Source organism: Ambystoma mexicanum, chromosome 6p, assembly GCF_040938575.1.
Source record: "Ambystoma mexicanum isolate Mex_15411 chromosome 6p, UKY_AmexF1_1, whole genome shotgun sequence".
NCBI classification, from domain to species: Eukaryota; Metazoa; Chordata; class Amphibia; order Caudata; family Ambystomatidae; genus Ambystoma; species Ambystoma mexicanum.
The window spans coordinates 69,596,349-69,611,265 of NC_090935.1; the positions used below are offsets into that span (position 1 = coordinate 69,596,349).

A 14,917-nucleotide genomic window follows, 5' to 3' on the forward strand; every position below is an offset into this window, starting at 1 on the left:
TCTTATTCTTGTCTTTTTCTCTAGGCTCTGGGAAGTGGCTGTGTATCCGGATGATCGCTGCTGAAGATGGAGGCACCCAGGAAAGGTGAGTGAAATGCAGCGCTGCAGCGATCGTAACGAAATGCTTTTAAAAATGATGTCTTCCTTTTCAGGATCATCGGTGTGATGTCTCCGTGTTGCAGATTAGCTGGTAAGGTCTCTTGTCTCCCTTTGCAGGTGACCCAGGATGCTGACAGGCGTGGCTGAAGTCCAGATGCAGGAGCTGACACGGTGAGCGTCCAGCTGCGAGGAGCTGCTGATCGGGTGTGGTTTAAATAGCTTTGGAAGAAGTTCCAAGTGTGTATCCTTCCTCCGATCAGGTATGTATCCTTCCCTGACCACACCCGGGTGGAAAGTAGTCCCACAGGTAAAGTAGTTCCATTCAGGCCTCAAGAGGGCCTGGATGTGGCAGCATGGTCTGCATCAGGTAAGTGCACAGTAAAACACTTGAACACATGTCTAGCTTTATGAGCCTGGCGCCTAAGGCGCCAGGACAGAGGTCCAACATGAGCCTGGCGCCTAAGGCGCCAGGACTGCGTCCAAAGGGACCCAGCTTGGGCCCGCTGGCACTCCCCTGGGGGAAATGATGCCTGCCTCTGGGGTTGCTGGGTCGGACCTGGCTCCTTGGAGGTAGGCATCATGACAGCATCACAGATAGAAGACCCAATGGGGCCGACCGAGGGGATTTGGTTTGTAAACATGTGGCACATGCTGAAAAATATTCTTGAATATCGCAGCCCATCTTCGGCCACCAGAAATGGCGTTGGATCAATTCCTCGGTATTAAATATTCCTCGATGACCAGCCATTTGAGAATCATGACAGAGTTGGAGTACAGTTCTTCTTAAATCTTCAGAGGGAATAAACAATTGTTTGTTCCTATAGAAGCATCCTTGAGAGGAGACCAGCTTCCAGATTGCCACAAACCGGGGATTGATTCGTAGAAATTGAGAGGTTGCAATAGCCACCAACTGAAGAAAGGTCGTGATTTCCTGCAAAACTTTCGCTCTGGGAAACAAGGGTTCGGAGCGGAAAGGGGTTGTAGAGTTATAATCCTTTCTGGACAGTGCATCTGCCTTAAGATTGACACTTCCAGGTATAAAGGAGAAGACGATCTCATAGGGTGAAAAGAAATGTGCCCAGCGGGCCTGGCGGCTATTCCGGGTTTGTGAGTATTGCAGGGCTCGAAGATTGCTGTGATCGGTTCGTACTTCGATTGCATTTTTGGCTCCTAGTAGCAGGTGCGGCCACTCCTCAAAGGCTCTTTTAATCGCCAGTAGTTCTTTTTCGAGAACTGAATAATTGATTTCTGAAGGTGAGAGTGTCTTGGAGAGATAGGCCACGGGACTTCTTCTCCTTGTCCATTTTCTTGAAGTAGAACGGCCCCCACAGCATGGTGCGAAGCGTCAGATTCTACAATGAATCTTTTGGTTTGGTCAGGGGTAAGGAGTATGGGTTCCGTGGTGAAGCGTTTCTTGAGTCTCTGAAAGGCTTCTTGAGCCTCTTCTGACCAATGGAATCTTGCATTCTTCTTAAGGAGTGCCGTCATAGGAAGGATTTTCTCGGAATAGTGGGGGATGAAGTGCCTAAAAAAAATTGGCGAATCCTAAGAATCTCTGCAGATCCTTTACACACAATGGAACTGGCCATTCCATGATAGCCGAGATCTTTTTGGGATCCATGGCGATTCCCTCGGCTGATAGGATGTATCCTAAATAAGCCACTTTATCCTTATGGAATTCACATTTTTCCAGCTTGCAAAAGAGATGGTTTTCCGCCAGTCTATGCAGAACTTCTTTCACGTGGTGAATATGGTCAGTTATGGACCCTGAGAAGACCAATATGCCGTCTAAATAGACGATGACTGTATGCAGAAGAATATCCCAGAATATGTGGTCCATAAAACGCTGGAAAACAGCCAGGGCATTGGAAAGCCTGAATGGCATAACCCTGTATTCGTAATGGCCCAGGGGGGTACGAAAGGCTGTTTTCCACTCGTCCACCGCGCGTATGCGGATAAGATGGTAAGCTCCGCGGAGGTCCAGTTTTGTAAAGATCTTAGCCCTTTTACTGCCTCAAGAAAATCAGGTATCAAGGGCATCGGGTAACGATCAGGGGTCGTGATCTTGTTCAACCCCGATAGTCAATACACGGTTGAAGTTCCGTTGAATCCTTCTTGGGGATGAAGAACAACGAAGCCCCGGCTGGAGAAGTGGATTCCTGAATGAGCCCATTGCGTAAGTTCTCTTGGAGATATTCTTTTAGGACTTCTCGTTCACGTGTAGACAGTATATACATGCGTCCAAAAGGAATTGGAGCATCAGGATCAAGTTCTAAGGCGCAATCGTCTCTTCGATGAGGAGGTAATTCTGCAAATTCGGAATTGGAAAACACTGCTTGGAAATCTCGGTAGTCAGTGGGGATTTCCTGGATGTTACTTAACACCAAGTAAGAAAGAATGGACGCTTAACTAGCATGTCGAAGGGTGAACACAGCCGACACCTCCCTCAGCTCTTCCTCCTCTTTGACCGTCCCACCCCAACCATACAGGGGCTATATACATTAAAGACTACCGCAGGTTACCTACCCACATATTTTCCCACTCCATACAGTGATGAAGATAGCATGAGGGGGGGGCAAAGAAACAACGATAATTGTCCCAGCAAGTAGAATATGATGTGCAGTGTACGTTGCAAGTGAAATTCCCGGAAGCAGCAGAAGAAGGTCAAAGGGCACGAGCAATGCAGGGAGAGGGGACAGCACATCATTTGTAACAGACAAATCGAAAAGAGGGCAAATAATACTTTTTAACGAGAAGGGGATGGATGATAGAAACAGACAGTAAGTGGAGCAGGCAAAAAGGATGGAAGAAGACGGAGAGAAAACAAGAAGCTTATAGAGGAAAGGAAACAGGAAGAAGAGAGGGAAAAGTGTTAAGTCTGATGTCTTCTGGCTTTTCCTCCATGCCTAAAAATGCTTTATTTGCTCAGTTTTAAGTTTCTGAATTTCTGCTGAGAACGATTTGTTGCCCTTGTGTCCCTCCTGGAAAAACGTCTTCTTTACCAGGGCTAATGATTCTGATATATTATGAAAAGTGTTAAGAAACTAATGGGTCATCCCATTCAGAGTATATAATTTCAGCATATCTGATGAAAAGGCTATAACCCAATGTTTAAGTCGCTCCGCTGTTAACTTCTTGTGGTTTATGGCTACCTTTAAGACTCTGGCGTTATCAATTCTATTTGAGAACAGTTCATTAGTAACATGGAAATAGATACAGAATGGTCTGATCAGGGACAAGGTAGACCTATTGGTACGGACACCTTAACGTTGTGGACCGCCACCCAATCCAGGGTATGTCCTTTTATATGTGTTGGATTATTAACTAACATTAAATCCCTTCCCAAAATATTAACTGGTGTCTGCCGTGAATACAACATTGGAACAGACATGTCGCACTCTCCTATAGAGACTGGTAATTCATCAGTAAAAGGAACTGAACTTGTAGCTCCAGAGAAGCATTGAGCATTTATGGCAATTCCCGACACTGGATATTTTCCTGCTCGTATACATGAACGAGTTGCACCAGTGTCTACTAGAAACGACACATCAACCTTTGGTTCCTCTTGGGGATCTGGTGTCACTGATAGTACTGAACACATCAAGTCACCCTATGAGCTGTCCTATTGTGGATACATGCATACCCCTGTACCTGTGAGAGGATTCGCTCCCACCACAGTGACTCCCCTGATTCTATGTATCAATAGTTGTCCTGTGTTTGCATTCTGCTGTATCTGCATAGGCGCAGGCTTTGACTGTCCTTGCAGTGGATTCAATGGTGTTTGTGTAGCTGCTGCGCCTGTTGCATTTGCGGAGCATGTGCCTGACAATTCTGTACATACCTTTGTCTTCCGCATACACACGCAATGTGCCCTGCCAACATATAGGGGGAGCCCGTCTGACTAGTCCCCCTTGCATGACCCTCCTTGCATATTCTGATTCCCATTCTGTGCATTCTGAAACCCACCTTGTTTATTGTGGAATCCACCCCTTCCTCTGTATCCCATGCCCCTACCTCATGGTACAAACCCATTCCCTCCTTGGACAATCTGGCACTGATTCTGCGAGTGTACCCACTGCTTGCTGTATTCCCAGTCCTTCTCCGCTCGTCAATACTGCCCCTTATATGGCATATTTGGACAATTTCTTATGAAGTATCTTGGCTTACTCGAACCTTCTAGCATCATCTTTCTTCTTGTTTTTCTCCTGTAGCAGCCTACCGTGATGCACCACAGTCAACTGTATTTCTGCCCATGGCTTTGCTTCCATTCCCACTAACTTCTTAAGTTGTCTCTTTACCTGCTCGGGCAATCCCTAACATAATATGTGGTAAAATACTGCCACTATTTTTCCCCACGGCTCAGGCGTTTCAAGAGTCCAGCATCTTGAATGTCCTGAATGAAAGCACGTGGCTCCTCGTCCTCTTTCATCTTATGTGTCATAATTGCACCCATGTCTGATTTGTCAGGATACTGCACCCTGAGAGCTCTCCAGACATCTGCCCTACAAATATTAAATGGCGCTCCATCATGCTTTGTGTTTTGTGCCGTGACACTTGAATAGCTTGGTCTCGTCCAAATGTCATCTTCTCTTTCCCTAAGAATGGCTGCTAGGAGACCCCCTAAACTGGGGAGTTTGCACCTTAAATTATCCTTATCCATCTGTGGCCATGGAATATACTGTGGTCTCACTCCTCCTTTTTCCAATAAGGGAAACTGTGTAAATCCAGACCCGCAATCAGCTCCCATCGTCTTCCTAACCATTGTGGGGACAATGGTTCCAGACTGCCTTCTCCCTGGCAATGACATTAACCTGCTTACATATGGCGGTGTTTCTCTCTTCTCGCTATGCGATTGTCCTTTGGGACGGTCTGGGCGTATTATCCTTAGGTTGCCTCAAAATTAGATTATCTTACTTCCTTGTCTGGCTGCAGGCCTTTCTCAGGGCACCTGCACCACCTCCCTCTTCCCCACAGAAGGATTCTCTCTCCTCATCTGACATATCTAGTCCGCAACTAGTGTGACTCTTGTCCCCTTCACCCTTATCTAAGGTCAGTCTACTTAAAGATAAGGCTCTATGCACAAGACTGAATGGATTATTCTCTTTGCTTTGTGATTGGAAGACCAGTGTTTGTTCTCCCTTCCCTCGGCTTCCCGATTCACTACCTTCTCTTAAGTTTTGATAAGCTTTATTGATCCTAAGCTCTTTATTTCCAAAGCTCTAAAATAGCTAGCCCTTTCTCCAATTTCTTTCCTCTGCATGCAGCATGCAAGTATGTGGTCATATGTTGCAATACTGCTTTTGACAGCGATTCCCCTTGTGGCCAATGCATGAACATCTTATCTGCTGTGCCCTTTTCCCATTCTGCACTGTACTGTTTGAGCTTGGGCATGTGCTTTGGCAGTGTCTTACATAAATGCACGAGGAGTGATATCTCCCATTGTGATGAGTCTCAATTCACTGTCAATACTTACCAGTGTTTACAAAACCTTTATAAAAACATCAAATATGAGCACGTTCCAACGTTCGCTGCTGAAAACCCCTATTTTTCAGCCTACCTCTATGTCGGTATCGGCAGTTGGCCTAGATAGACAATATGACTCTGTGGCTTTTTCTTAATGTCTTTACACATATGTCGCTCTCCAACACCTTAACTTGTCACAAATACACAAACAGACAGACTAGTCGACTCTTCACATTAATCCTTAGTGATCACTCTTTATTTCTGTGCCTAATAATACCCTGATTAGAGAGTGTAGATTATCTCCTTATACGGACCTGTCCTGTACGTAGCCTATTTTACTCCAGTTGGAGTGTGACATAATCTCTTCTAAAACCTCCTTGGTTTAGGAATCTCTGGCTCTCTCTCATGTAGGGTTTTCTCTCTCTCTCGTCACCCAAAAGAAATCTCCCATTACTTTGATTACTTCCCATTACTTTCCCGATACCTTCTAAATTACCACAACCACATCCCCTCATTTTGCCATTCCCCTTAGTCCACTCACCATTCGCTCGTTCAGCGTGAGGCCTTCAGTAACAACTCCCTCCTCCAATCAAGCACTTTTGCCTTCCGCCCACAAAGTGCCTCTGGAAATCAGGTAGGGATTTTGTCAAAGAAGGACCCTGACCACCGTCTCAATTATTTTGAATAAGGAATTACTGGGTCCTCCAAGGTTGGAATGTCCTGGTAATTCCTCATTCAAGGAACCCGGACCTGGTATGCAGTATGGGGGTAGCCATGGCGCTAATAGCATCATGGCTACCTCCATACTCATAATGACCCCCTGTGTCTCAAAGGCACTTCATGGTATAGGCATCATTACTGGCACATGTCACAATTTCCGGTTTACAACATATAGGCAGAATGGGGGCAGGACTTCCTGCAGAGGCATTCAGCTGCTCCTCTGCACCCCAGACCCACAAGAGGTACTGAGGATCGGGGTGACCATGTATGATAAGACTTGTCCATCTTAGTTGACACTGGGGTGGTGAGTTACAGTGTTTGAGAGGGGACATTTCTAATGTCAGGAATATAAATGGATGCACAAGGATTCTCTGGGACTATGATGATGGTTCCTTTTACAGATAACCTGCCCATAACAGTAGAAGAACATGAGATGGCTATGCCGTTATTGTATTCTCGAAAAACACTGGTTGACATATTGAGTAGAGACTTGATGAGCAAACTAAACATGACCATTTTTTATTACTGAAGAAGGGATACTATGATCAAAACCAGGTATTCATTATGTGAACAAACAAGAGGTATTTCTTTTTAGGGTACAAGTGTTGTTAGCATGCCTTCCACAAATACAGGACAGTTGGTTGAGATAACCCACAGAAATTGTGTTTAGACAAGAGGTTCCAACAGGCGTGGTAGAAGGGCAAATTATTACCATTGAATTAGTAGCAGCAATAGTGAGAGACGACAGAGTGATTTTACATGGAGTTGATCATTAAGTAGTAACTTGACACACAGTCGTAGTGCTTGGCTCGACACATAGACTCAATGACCTGACTGATGACAAACTGTTTGAAGATGATTATTCAGATGACAAAGTGATGTTTAACATCTGTATCATTTACCAGTTACAAATAGAGTATAGTGAAGTTCCCCAAACAATACTATTGGTGAAAAGAGTAACACCATTTTTGCCGGAAGATTTGGCACAGGTGCTGAGTACATTGTGGACTAGCAGTCCATATGACTTCTGCCTATTAAAAGGAGCAAGAGTGGTTAAGATAAAACTGAAAAAGGTGCCTTTTTACGATGAGTAAAACAGTATCCCATGTCCAATGAATCTGACGAGGATATCTATGAAACTATTGCTGCCCTGATGCGACAAGCAATATTAGTGCCTTCAGAATTGTCATGCAACATGGTGGTGTCTTGGTGGGTCTTGGAGATTTATACACAATTTACGCCCTTTGAACAATAGGCAGAATTCCCACCATTGCCAAATCCAGCCACAATATTATGTAACACGTCACCTAAGGACCAATAGATTACAGTGACAGACTTGAAAAATACTTTTTTCTCTATTCCCCTGAATGGAGATTTGCAGTATTTGACTACGTTTATATATCACAGAATCAGATTGCAGCACAGTCGCCTCCCACAGGTGCATTATGAATCTCCTTGTGTTTTCAGCTGGTGCTACATATGGACTTGGGAAATGTGCAGACAGACAGCACAGTGATACAGTATGTGGATGGCCTATTAGCCATTCCCCAGGACTAAACCATCTTGAGAACAGATAGACTGTTGTGGAAGGGTGGTGGAGTTGCTCTCATCTTCCGAAATACACTTAATATACATAGCCTAGACTCTGTGAATATTGACGGCTGTGACACCATGTATGTTAAAATACTTCTTAAACCCAACACCACACTCAATGGGCCTCATTATAAGTTTGCCGGTCTGGAAACAATGGTGCTGGTAAGCCTACCGGCACCGTTGTTTCCGTTCTGACAAACTACAAGTCTGCTGCTGTGTCCGACAGGTCTGACCCTGTTGGGTGCAGCAGCCCTGGTAGGCAGACTTGTCACAAGAGCACCAGCATCGGTGTTAACGGTGCTGGTGCTCCTTTGTCCCCATTCCCATAGAGCCCCGTAGGACTCTATGGGAATGGAGATTAACGAAATTGCCGGCGCCTGACTTCCCAGCCGTGCAGTATTCGCCCACTATACAACTTTTATCTCCATGGTATGTGACAAGCTCTGTGTCAGTTCAGTTCTATTCGACTAAGTAAGACATTTTGCATATAATAAACCTTGTTTTCCCTTGCAAAATGGTGCATTGATTATTTAGCATTTGAAAAATGTTTCGTGTATGGGTTTTTGGGTCAACATTCCTCTACATTGGCATCGAAAGATTTGCTGTCAACTGATGTACCTTTATTGAAGGAATAAAGGCTTGCAACCTGCGAATGGCATTTGGAGTTTGCAGTCTCTCATAGGTGATCTTTAATACTGGCAAAATAGGTTGGATGTGCATCAACTCCTTCTCTGGAACCTGCATGTGAGGTTCTTGTGTGCATGCAGAAGAACCGCATATTGTCACAACTGACTTTGCAGAGGCATGGTGGTGGTGCTATAAAATGGCAGCCCGCAGTGACACCATCAGTGTATTCTCTGGAAGGGCCCTGCCTGCGGTTAGAAGACATCACCTAGCAACCTGCACACCATTATGCAGGAGACAGAGCGGGCCGCTGCGTGAGAAAAGCTGATGTGCCAGTGATTTATCTCACAGTGCAAGACCATTTCCTAGTAACAGGATGATGCTGCTTACACTGTATGCACTGTATCACACAGTATGTGGTCATTGTCCAACTACTCACATTATAGGAAGGATACTCTGTTGTTCCATTCCTTGGGATGTGCAGGGTACACAATATTTAAAAGGCTACCTGAACATACAGTACAGGAAGGCACCAAACCTCTGAATTTCTTTGTAGCAACATTGGAAAAATGGACATGCACTATGTTGTCAAGGACAACAAGATCTTGACATGTTTTCATTTTGACACAAAGGAAACAAATAATGGGGAGACCTCAGAAGAGTTTGTCACTGCTCTTTGTGGACTGGCCATAAAATGCACATTTGTACAGTGCCAGGAACACATTAGAGATCAATTAATGAGCAAATGCATCAACAACACGATAATAGAGGAACTGTGGCATGAAACGGGCCATAACCTACATAGAGTCATTGAAATGGCTAAGTTAATAGAAAACACTAAGAGTTACATTAAGGAACTGAATGGAGACCCAGCAAGAGAGAGTGGAGAGACGAACACAGTCACTAGGTCTGCAAGTGCAACTAAGGATCTGTTAAAGGGAGCTTGGGCTAAGAAAGGGTCAGAACCTCACCAGGCTCATGCAGTCAGAGAGGATGTCAGTACACATTTCAGCAACTGCTGTAAACAAAATTCATGCACACTTTCCCAAAACATGAGGTAGGACATGCAGGGACTTGGTAGCAACAGATGTTACTGCTGTGGTATCATACACCATTTGCCTAATGACAGAACATGCATTGCTATCCACATTATTTGTAGGAATCGTGGAAGGAAGGATACTTTGGGTCGATGCCGCAAGAATTTTGAGGATGCACAAAATGTTATGTAAGAAATGTCTGTCAACTATACCACACAGTAAACACAATTAGTGCAATCAAAGTGACAGTGAATAGGAAGAATCACCCTGCATTACATGAGATTTAATGGTGTGGAAGGACAAGTGTTGGTGGACAGCAGAGTAGACTATACACTTTTCACCATGAGTATATGGATTGAGCAATTCCATTACTGTGCCTCAAGAGAATATTCAGTCCAAGTCAACACATATAGAGAAGTTTCCATTGACATTGTGGGGGAGTTTCCAGCAGAACTTGAATTCAAATGGTGGAGAGCTCTGGGAATAGATTAGGTGAGAAGGCATGTTAGCAACGTACACTATTGAGGTGACTAAGCTAAACTGCTTATCACACTGTGTCCCTGTCATTCCAACCAAACTCACGGTTCATGGCAAGTCAATGGACAAGAAGGACTAGGTCCCTTGAGGTGTTGCTGGAAAGGTTAGGGTGTCTTTCACGCTTCGTACACTACAGTGAGAAGAGACCACCACAGTGAGAAGAAATGCTCAGCAAGTGTCTACCATTGAGAATGCAACTGGAAGAGGAGTTGAGAATGCTCGAGGAAGAGGGAATCACTGAACAAGCTGATGCAGCTGAATGGGTTGTTCCCATCATGGTGGTTAGGAAAACCAATGGCAAGGTGGGGATCTGCATAGACTTGTCGGGGCTGAAGTGCAATGTGGTTGCAGAGAGATCTCCCTTACTTAAAATGGTGGAGCTGATAACAGACATCTATGTCTCACAGATGTCCAAGCTATTATCCCTGAGGTCTGCATAACAACAAATACACCTCCAGATTCTGTTGATGGGAATCACAATGTATTTAATGCCTTTTGTGCTGTACTGCTGCAGAAGCATGGCAGTTCGTCTGGTATAACCAACAAGAAGGGGGTCCCATGCGTAACAACTCAATACAAAAATGGTTCAAACACATGACAAAGTAATTAATGTAGACATGATTGAATTATAGTGTAAAAATATTAAATGCAATCACATATGTGTCTAGATGCCTGTTGCACAAGTCCTTCATTCATTTATAGGTTTAGTCTGAAATTTCAATATCTTTAGGCAATTATGGTAGGTAGGAACTGTTTGGAAATGTCATATTTTATAATAGAATTTGTGGATTCTGTGTTAATTCTATCCCCCTGAATTAGGGGTACATTTTCACTAGGTCTTAATGTTAATTAAACCCTTTTCTGCTTAATTCAAAAGAGACCTCACAGTTTTGTGTTTTCTATGCATAACTATTTTATATAAATATATATGTTTTTTTTTTTACACATAATATGTACATTTTCAATAATATTCCCATATTTATTTGTTTTGGTTGTTCTATCCATGTTTTAGTTTGATATTGGATGAAATGGTAATCGTGTATTGGTCATTTCAACACACCAGTATATGACTCTTGACTGTGAGGCTGATGACCCCATGCGTAGATTCATGTTGCATACATGTTTGCTATTCTATATTGTGAGAACTTGCTCTGACGAAAGTGACTTCCCTCAGGGCTAATATATGGGAAACATCATTTAACTGAGGGTTTTATATGGCGTTTACCCTTTGTGACCTCACAGAAGCCTGTGGCTTCAGAGACATTGCCTAACGGGTTGCATGCAAATGCTGTGGGTCTTGCCAAATAAAACGGATCCACTGATAATTGTTTTGCTACTTTACTCTGGAAGTAGGCATTTAGTATACCATGGGTTTCATATAATGTATCTATATGTGGGAATGTATGTGACACGTCATTAACATGTGTTCAGTCATTGGTCACTGAAGGCTTCATGAATCTCACCTTAGATTATATTTTGGGTTCAACTAAGCAGCTGGTTATGTGAGTATTCTTAACCATAACACTTGATTACATCACTCATCAATGTTGTTGTATTCTTTCTCAAAAATAAGCTTAAACCTTCATAACAACTTTCTAAAACCAGGATTAATTTCAGAAATACAAATAATAATTCAAATGTTTTCACACATTCTTGCTTCTTGTATCCGGGTTTAGATAAAATCATAACGTCAAAGTTAGTTCAAAATCAACCCAGCCATGTAATTGCTTGTAGCCAAAATCTATCTGCATTCCCTTATTTAAAATTGTGGCCAAGTTTGTTATGTACTCTTTCATTCTGTGTGTCTGTTCCAATTCAATTGGAATTATATCTCACTCAGAACACCTCGCAAAATAAAAATCAAGCTAAACTTAGTGAGAGGTTGAACACAAAGCAAAGCAAACACTTTTTTCTCAGGATACCTTCTGTATGCCGCAAAGCAAATACGTCAATTAACATGGACTCCAAAAGATTACCAATTGAATTACTTCTTATTCAGAAATCAAAGAGAACCAGTTTTAACTTTTGTACCCAGGAATATCAGAATCTTATGCCCTTGTCTTTGTAACAAGCATTTTTCAAACTCTATTGTGCTGAACCTTCACGCTGCATTGTTTTGAAGTGACCCCAGTAATCCCCTCGCATAGACATTGCCCTTCTCAGCACTGCTGTCTGCTTCTGCATGTTTTGCAGTTGTCTGACATTGCACCTGCCTTTCTAATCAGACATGTACATGCTGTGGATAAGCCATGTCTCTGGGTGCCCCTGCCATTTCACTACTTGCAGTGAATAATGAAGTTCTGCGTGCTTCTGCCTACTTCTAGGAGCTTTGTAAGTGCAGATAGTCTAGTCCTGCTGATTCATTATTTGGTGCTAGCCCATCTTTGACTGGCAAATACGCTGGCATATATGTATTTCATTTACTTCTAAACGCAACCATGATCTTCTGTGCAGCCGCCTCTGTTCATATGAGCTGCTTAGAGGGGTCTGATGTACTTATTTCACCACATTATTTAAACATATATGTTACATATGTGCTCTGGTGTCTGTGTGCAATATGGGTTATTTTGGCAGCAACAAGAAGATCACAAAATTGACTGTATAATTTCTGAATATTGGGAGAGTTTTAGATGATAATAATAATAAGGATATTATTACTAGACTCATTTCTGAAAGCCAAATAAAGAGGAGTGACAGATAGGCAGAGATGTATAAGCACTTTTTTGGACGGTTAAATCCTATGCCGGTCGGTCATGTCAGCATTGCGAAAATGCTTCAAAGGTTGACAGTCATGTTTCAAATGTATATAGAGAGGATGATTATGCTATTGTGTCACTTTTCAATTGCCTGAAATGTCTGCTTTGAGATATATATATAAATATATATATATATATATATTTATATATATATGTTGGGGAGACAGGTTCCGGAAGGTGTTTGCCTTAACCCTGGTGTGTTTCTGAATAATCTCATACTAACATAGCATTTCAGTTGTAAATGACTTTTGTAAATGTGTGCATGCCTTGACGTTGCACCAGACCTAACTCCATAATTGCTATATTTTCACTTTAATCCAAGAAAACCTTCATGTAAAAGCATACCTTACCGAAACACAATGTAATACTAGATATGGCAAATGGGTCAATCTGCTGAGCATGACATGTGTCCTGTTGTAAAGTACTACTACAGTCATTCAATCGTTCATGCATTTATTGTGCAGCTGTTTTATAGAAAGGGACTCTGTCTGCAAAAAGGTTACATTTAAGTTTCCCTTTTACAATATGTTTCTATTGACAATATCGGGTACAAGGTTTGTACTCACTGGTTCTGTTTGAAAACTCTCCTTCTGCGCAGGGCACACAGTAGAAACAGCAGATGGGCCTGCCCTCTATAGGGGCTTTCCGGTACCCGGGGAGGCAGCTCTCACTGCAGGCAGAGCGAGGAACCTGGTGACATTGAGGGAATAAGCCAGGAATGTTGTATCAGGGCTGTGAAACTCAATCATTACAAGTAAGACGGATATGACACAGTCGTGATGTGTTAACAACGATAATGTTTCGATCATAAGTGGGCTTGGTCGCATAATGTATTTTTGTTTTTGAATACAAACACCAGGTGCACCACAGTCATTATTATATCTTTATGAAGAGGCAGAGCTATTAGGAACTATGATTCGTTGGCAAAGAAATGATCTAGGCCATATAGAATGGAGGATAGCACATGGGCAACGTGCTGGTCTTGGAACAGGATCACTCAGAGCAACAAAGGTTTGAATACCGAATCCGTGCTTAGAAACTGAACTCAGGTAAGTCAATATAAATAATTAAATATGGCGGTAATATGTCTTTGACACAAACAATCAACCTGTTTGCAAGAAAAGAGCTTAAGGGCTCATACTCGGCTGGAATAGCATGGGATTTAGTGGTTACCAGGCAGGCAATAATTGCGTATGGTGGTGTGGCAAACCTCGAGTAACAGTAATGTTTCATTTTCAAGGAAAGCTACAAACAGGAGATGTGCACTGCTAAATGAGAACTTAACATTGACAAGCACAGTATCAACAAGACAGACATATACTGAGACTGAGAGCAGAATATGGATGGGATAGGCCATGTTGCAAAGGTAAACTAAATGGCCAGCAGAGATGTCATCCTGCTGCAGTTATCTGGTTGTATGGACGAGATATCGAGTAAAAAATGGTGTTACCAGATAACAACCCTATAGACAAAGGAACATGGCCGGACAAAACAAGCCAACATCTGTACCACATAATTGCTGCATGGCCACTCACCAACCCCTCAGATCCCTGACCACGTGGCTGTACTTACAGCAAAAGGGATGGAGCTCTCAGCAGTTGCCAAAAATGAAAATTTAAGAAAGAAATAGGAAGCAAAGAACAGATGATTGATGAAGAGCCTGACACTATAAAGTCATCTGTGAATTTGGTTTGTGTCTGAATGCTATAGGTACAGGACAGGAAAGGCCCACTCACATCTTATTAGAGTGGCAATCGCAAAGAAAATACACTCAGACAACATTATTGTAAAGGGTGGAAGGCCTAAGGAACCACTCAATTGGGCGAATAGTGAAGGCACACCCCTAAACGCTCACAGCAGAAAAAATACAACCCGCTAGTGAAAAAAAGCCCACGAGATTCTTGCAAGGATAACAAGTTTTAATTATATCAAAAATAGGTGTGCCAGAAAGGAACGCTGCTGCCCATGAACATTCTGAGCAAAAATGGTGCAAGCAAACGCTTAAAAAGGGGACACAACGTCATTCATATACAGTAAAAACCCACACGGCTGGTTGGCGCAAACCTATACATGGTCACCCCACTCCAT

The 14,917-nt window shown here is 42.9% G+C and overlaps 1 protein-coding gene across 1 annotated transcript in view; it reads right to left on the reverse strand.

Annotated features, from left to right (window-relative positions):
• The window catches only part of LOC138510875 (vomeronasal type-2 receptor 26-like), a 74,279-nt gene extending 60,760 nt beyond the window's left edge, over window positions 1-13,519 (reverse strand). Inside the window, exon 1 of the mRNA XM_069626531.1 lies at window positions 13,396-13,519. The gene's annotated coding sequence lies outside the window, so the exon portion shown is untranslated. The remainder of the gene's footprint in view (window positions 1-13,395) is intronic.
• Window positions 13,520-14,917: the final 1,398 nt, after the last annotated feature.